Genomic DNA, 6689 nt, shown 5'->3' on the forward strand with positions numbered 1-6689 from the left:
TCCCCTGCATCGGCAGGCGGACTCTCAACCACCGCGCCACCAGGGAAGCCCGAGGGTCTGTCTTTTGATGAAATAAAATTTATATTTTAAGGCAGGGCAAGAAAAATTAAACATAATATTCTCTCTCTGTGTTTGTTTGGACCTCCTCCCTCATGTGCAGTGCGCATTTGCATTACACGTTAAACAGAGCACCTCAAATATGGGAGTGGCTGCTCCACCATAAAGATCATATTTTCCCCCTTTCTGCTGATGCTAGCGATGTAACTGCTTAAAAGAATAGCGTTCTTTACCAAATTTGTAGGGGGTCATGGTGACTTGCTGCTCACTTTGTACATGCTTACATGGACTATGTATAGCCTTGGTGAACTTTATGTAAAATATCAGCAAACATATCTGTACATTTTGATGTACTATCCTTTGTCTCGAAAATGTATATGACTGTGCATTCGACTTCGAACAGGTGGGACATTTCTCAGAGCTTTCTGAGAATCTGTCTCCTGGTTATAATCCTCAGTTTAGGTCAAATAAAATCCGCTTTTTTTTCTTCTCAACTTGATTATTAATTGAATTTTCATTGGTACTCTCCATTGCTGTGTGATGCCTATAAAGAAAAGTGGGGGATCAAGCTTCAGAGTGAGTGGAGAAAGTCTCCATAAAAGTAGAATTGTTTCCTGAACTATTCTTCAAAGTGTTGGGACATTTTGTTTCTGCAGACAGAACAGGAGATCACATTTCAACCCTTGACCATCTACATAAAATAATGTGCTCTGAAGGTAAAAGCCTGGTTGGTGGGACTTTCTGGGCCAGGTGGAGGGGGGCTTGGTCTTGGGAGATGAGTAAGAGGGTAACAGTTACAGTGAACTTCATTTCCCTGGTCTTGAGTTTCTATGTAAAGGGGCCCAGTAATGATTAAAACTCCAGACTTCTTTTCCACCTCTCACGTTTCCTTCCTCTCTCTTACAGAGAGTTTGGAAGAAGGCACCTCAGCCCTTCCTGGACTGCTTCCTCAAGTCAGCCTGCATGCTAACAGCTTCAGGTCTGTCTGTTCTAGTGGGCTATCCACTCTGTGGATATGCAATCAAAAGGATGCTTCTCCCTCACAGCTTCTTTTCTGAAATCACAGGGACAAATGTTTTACTCTTTGATTTTCCTTTCCAAAGAACTCTGACCACAAGACCATCTTTTAAAAGAGTTATTTACAACTTGCATTGTATAGTTGGATTTTAGTGGCTGCTATGAATTGAGATGCTGCAACCTTCTCAACAACGCATTTATCAGTCATTCCGGAGGCTGATCTTGCTAAAAAAATAATGCCTGTAGATTATGAAAGTCCATCCATTTGGGATTTCCCCAGGAAAAATAATAGAATGACCAGAGATAATGATGTTGCTTATAGTTTAAATCTGGCGACTTTGCCTTCTGCTTCCCCTGGTTCCCTTTTTGCTTGCTGAAAAAACACTGCAGAAAAGTGCAAGAACGTCAAGAAAGATAGAAATTCTTCTGAAAGAAAAACAAATTGATCTTTCTCTTCCTTTTCTTTTTTGTAAACGATAAAACTGTCCCCAGCCTGAGACTCATATAACACAGTTCCGTGAAACTCCGTAGGGAAAATTTACCCTTCAGATTGATGACATTTTAATCCCCCATACCCTTTTCCAAGGCAGGAAAACCACAAAAGGCCCCGCTGGGATTCGAACCCAGGATCTCCTGTTTACTAGACAGGCGCTTTAACCAGCTAAGCCACGGAGCCAACACGCCCGCCACGTTGCAAATTGACTTAGAAAAGGAACGATCTTAGCTTTTGTTCTGTGCATCTCTTTCTTCGTTATTGAGGTTCACGAGCCCCCCAAGATGGTCTCTCAGACCCTAAAGATGAACCTCTGCTTCGCCCCCAAAGACCTAAGAGACCGCGCAGCCATAGGAAAACTGAGACCCTCCGCGCGGGGGTGGGGTGAGGGAAACTCTGGCGCGAGCCTTAATCCTTAGGCGGCGCCAGAGGAGTCTTCCCGGAACTGCCCGGAAGGGCAAGAGTTCAGCAGCTGCAGCTTCCTTGGGTGAATTATGACCTGGGGCCCCTGGAGGAGAGGAAATTGGCCACATTTAGACCAGAACACTTCCAACATCAAGAACTGGCCCCTGCAGGAAGCAAGCTACGTGTTCTTTATTTCACGGATTTTAGTTAAAATTCCAGCTCTTCCTTACCCCATTTCTTTCCGTAAAATTGGGTTCCACCTGCCTGCTTCTTGCTTAACTAAGTTGCATCTTTAAAAAATTCAAGACTTCATCATTAAAACCTAGTTTGGAAAGAGATAAAGGAGCAGTCTCCTCTCCTCTGCAGCTAGAGGAAGAGAGACGCGTTCTTGTCCAAAAACTTGTCCAAAGGATCTGCTTGACAAGCTGTCACAATTGAAAGCATTCACAAAAATTTCTATATTTTCATGGGGACTTGTGTATTTGTAACTGTTCCAAATTCATTCTATTCTCTGTGAAATAGATCCGTCTTTAGGCAAAGGGCTTTAGTGGAATTCGGAAGAGTTTACAAGTTGTAGCCATAGCTGTGAAAGTAACTTCCCAAATGAAACCTGTAATTATGATTGGCTGCTTGCTTGAAATCTGTTGCCATTCTGAAAATGTTGAAATTAACATTTCAGTGTTTCTGAACTGTATCAATATTGAAGGATTTCTCTGTCTCACTTTAACCCAGCCATTGGCACTAATCTCTGCCTACAAACATGATTTGGGGGAGAGGTTAAAAAGCCCATGACTCTGCTAGATTTCTTTTTCATAAAACGATTGAAAGTCTATGAACTCAACACACAGTCTGATTCACTCCATGAAATAAGCACCGATTTCTTTAATAGTATAAGATTAACCATTGTATTATTAATGTGCTTGGAGCCAAGATAATCATAAACAGCAGAGTCACACCTAACATGACTTTGACCAAACTGTGATAGACATTCAGAAAGACAACAGAGCCAACAATATTTGGTCTGGGTTTTTCCTTAGACTGGCAGCTGTCAAAATTTGCACAGAAATTCTGGGAAGTCAAAGGAGTTTTTTAACAAGGCAGAGACAAGTCTTGGGAGAAAAATTAAGACTCAGAGCAATCACTTCCAGAAATCTGGGTGTGACCTGCAAAGACCATGGAAAGGCCCCTCACAATGGCTCTGTTCCACACAACTGAAATTGGAGAAGGTGCAGATCGTGGTGTCATAGACTGCTGACAGTGGAAATGGCTGGCAGTGCTACTATTTTCCAAATGCTTGGGAGAGAAACTGGAAGAATAGTGCACTGTGACCCAGAGGAGGAGGAGAGTCCACCGCAGTAATGGCTGGTTTTACATGTCAACTTGGCTAGTCTATAGAGCCCAGTTATTCAATTAAACATTAATCTAGATGTTGCTGTGAAGGTATTTTTGTACATGTGGTTAACTTCTACAATTAGTTGACTATAAGTAAAAGATTATCCTCAGTAATGTGGGTGGGCCTTATCCAACAAGTTAAAGACTTTAAGAGCAAAATGGAGGTTTTCCTAAGAAAGAAGAAATTCTGTCTCAAGACTGTAGCATCAACTCCTGCCTGAGATTTTCTAGACTGCCAGCCTACACTACAGATTTCAGACTTCCCAGGCCCCACAATCACGTAAGCCAACTCCTAGAAATACATGTATATTTTCCTACTGGTTCTGTTTTTTCTGGACTCTGTTTCTCTTTCTCTGACTGGAACGACTACTGAAGAAAAGACTGGAAGCTGGAAACTGGAACTCTCAGAAAAGAAGTCTCAGTAGAAAGATATCTAAAAACAAAATGAAAGCATGCCTCAGCTCATGTCAGAGCATGAGCAGAGAAATCTGAGGCAGCCAAAAGAAGCTTTCAAAACCTTCAAGGCAAAACAAAACAAAACAAAAAACCTTCAAAACAAAGGGAGGTCTTTGCAGACATGAGGAGAGCAGATGTGAGCATGGTCTCCAGCTAGCTGGGTTGAAACCCATTTTGGAGGTGCAAGATGGGACCTGTGACTTCCAGGGATGCCCTGGAATCTGGCCTTCCCATCCTGGGTGTGTGATGAGGATAAAATATTATCAAGAGGTACCTCAGTTTGCTTCTGTTGAGCTGCACCCCACAGGCCTGCAAGCCCTGTACTTGCCCCACCTCAAGACCGGAAGAAAGAGCTCAGAGTCAGCTACAGAGATATCAGTGGTTTAATGGATGGGGGATCTTACACATCTGAAGCCAGGTCCTGGAGTGACACCCCACTGTGTTCGGTACTTGGCAGTAGCCTTCGCTCCCAGGGGAAGAGGGAGGTTACCAGTTATATGGGGAATTGACAACGGGTTGGCTCATCGGTTACCAGGGAAACCAGCTGAGGAGCATACCCCTCACCACCCCTTTGATAAGCTATCTTGGTGGAGATGTTCTGATCTAAAGATTAGAACAATCAGTAGCTGGGGCCCCGGGTGAGTATGTAGGCATTTACTGATTTGGCTCTACAATTAAGAGGGAAGGTCAGTCACGTAAGTAGGGTGTAGGTGAAGCAGGCACTGGTAGAGCAGGGGATGTACAGAGAGCAGAGAACAGCCAGCTTGAGTGGTCTAATCATACAGCTTCATTTCTGAAAATTCAGGCGCAATTGTTCATGTTTCCAAACTCCTCTTTAGAACAGAAATCTCTTTTTCTTCTGATGGGGAGGGGATAGTCTGTAAGCTCGGATGGGAAAATAAATTTTTATTTTGACTAACTTCTTACTGAAATTTTGTATTTTCTTCCATTATGAATGTAGGCAACAAAGCACAGTATATTTCAGTCCTTTTGACTTTATCACTATTGGCAATCACAAATGTTTTCACAGAAAATTACAGTTGTTGCAAATTTCTTAAAATATCATTTATGCTCATTACTGTTTTGAAATTATAGTATTTATTAGAACTCCTGCTGGATATTATCATTTGGTGCATTAATAAAGGAGCATAAATATTATAATATAAATTTTTAATAGTTTGATAACATATTTCAATATAATTGTTTCCCCCTTGAAATCTTATGTATTTATCTTTTTAATTTATATTTAAAAGTATTATTCTGTGATGGAGTCCATAACCACCAAAGTTCCTAGGGGTACATAAATCTGGTCAGAAGACCCCTATTTACTATCTAGGGAGAAATCCCTAACTAGATCTACCTTAATGTTTATGCAGAAACAGGAACATGTACATTTTTCTTAAGGGCTGTTGCAAGCTTATGAACTGAAAACAAAGATTTTCTAAACACAATGTGTACATTCTCAATGTCAGGCAGTTTTACTCTGTTTAGTAGCCGTCAACTTAGTTCTTTTTTGGGGGGGTGAAGTAGAAATGAATAGCTTTATTGCTTTGCCAGGCAAAGGGGGCCACAGAGGGCTAATGCTCTCAAAAATGTGTGTCCCCAGCCCTCAACTTATTTACGATGCTCACCAGGCATGGAGATAATGATTCCTTCTCAGAAATATAGACAGGCTGAAAGGCACACATAAGAGACGCTTCCTGAGAAAGCAAACAAATGCTCCTTTCAAAGGTGTCAAATTCTGAAATGTATGTCCTGAGGTAGGAGCAGCATGCGGTGAGGGTGCTTAGCATAGAGTCTTGCTTAAGTAAATATTGGAAATAAAATGTTTTCAACGACCCAAGGAGAGACAAGAAAGAATGTCAGATATATTGTCACCCTACAACGGCTTCCAATTTCCTACACAGTAACAGCCAAAGCCCATACAAGGGTGTACAAGGCCAAAGGTCATCTCCCGGAGGTCTCCTAGCCCTTTCCGCTCAGCACTGGCCTCTTCGACATTGCTGGAACATCCCATGCACGCTCCCACCTCCATGCCTTTGCCCTGGAGATTTCCCCAGCTCCAGGTCGCTCTTTTCTCTGACACCCGTATTTATTGTTCATAACCTTTCCTGCTGGGCTTTTCCATTCTCTTTCCCGCTTGTCTTTTTTCCTCTAAGTGCTTATCACCATTCTTTTATTTATTTAGTGCTTTATTATCGTCTTCGCTACGTCCATGCAATCTTCTTGAGAGCAAGTATCACCTCTGTTTTCTTCACAGTTGTATTTCCGGTGCCATATTGGTTGAATGAATGAATGCACGAACGAAGAGATGATACTGGGGCAGAGAATGCCGGGGTCTGTACAGACAGAATGAGAAAGCAGCACAGACGCTAGGGCGCGTGCAGGCGAACTGGCCACCTGGGGAGTCCACGCGCTGCAGTCTGAGTTAGCCAGGAGGACGGGGCTTTTTCAGGGCCAGGCGCAGACCCCACAAGGTGGACCGGTTGCCGCCTCCTGGTTTCTGATGAAGACATGCCCGCCTGCAAATTCTCCAGGTGCAGGGCCAGTGGCGCAATGGATAACGCGTCTGACTACGGATCAGAAGATTCCAGGTTCGACTCCTGGCTGGCTCGGAGTAAGCGTCACCGTTTTACTTCTTTCCTCTGCCGACCACTGAGGAACCCAACGGAGTTAGAAAATCCATTACAAGGTGAAGTTTGCTTGGAAGTCTCAGGAGCGAGAAGGCCCCGCTTTTGACCACAGCGAGGGTCATCATTCCTTTGCAGAGCAAATTCCGCGTCCGGCCATGCGGTGGCGCTAGCCAAAGCCAGACTGAGGAATGTGCGTGGGCCCCGTGTCACGCCCAGCCCCACCAGCTCATTCCTGC

General features: G+C 43.4%; 2 non-coding genes across 2 annotated transcripts; one reads left to right on the forward strand and one right to left on the reverse strand.

The window, feature by feature from the left end:
• Positions 1-1676: 1676 nt before the first annotated feature.
• On the reverse strand, positions 1677-1750 carry TRNAT-AGU (transfer RNA threonine (anticodon AGU)). Its single transcript has one exon. It is a non-coding gene; the product is annotated as a tRNA-Thr (tRNA).
• Positions 1751-6362: 4612 nt separating this feature from the next.
• Positions 6363-6435, forward strand: TRNAR-ACG (transfer RNA arginine (anticodon ACG)). Its single transcript has one exon. It is a non-coding gene; the product is annotated as a tRNA-Arg (tRNA).
• The last annotated feature ends 254 nt before the right edge of the window (positions 6436-6689 follow it).

This window comes from Lipotes vexillifer, unplaced genomic scaffold (genome assembly GCF_000442215.2).
Source record: "Lipotes vexillifer unplaced genomic scaffold, Lipotes_vexillifer_v1.1 scaffold56, whole genome shotgun sequence".
NCBI classification, from domain to species: Eukaryota; Metazoa; Chordata; class Mammalia; order Artiodactyla; family Lipotidae; genus Lipotes; species Lipotes vexillifer.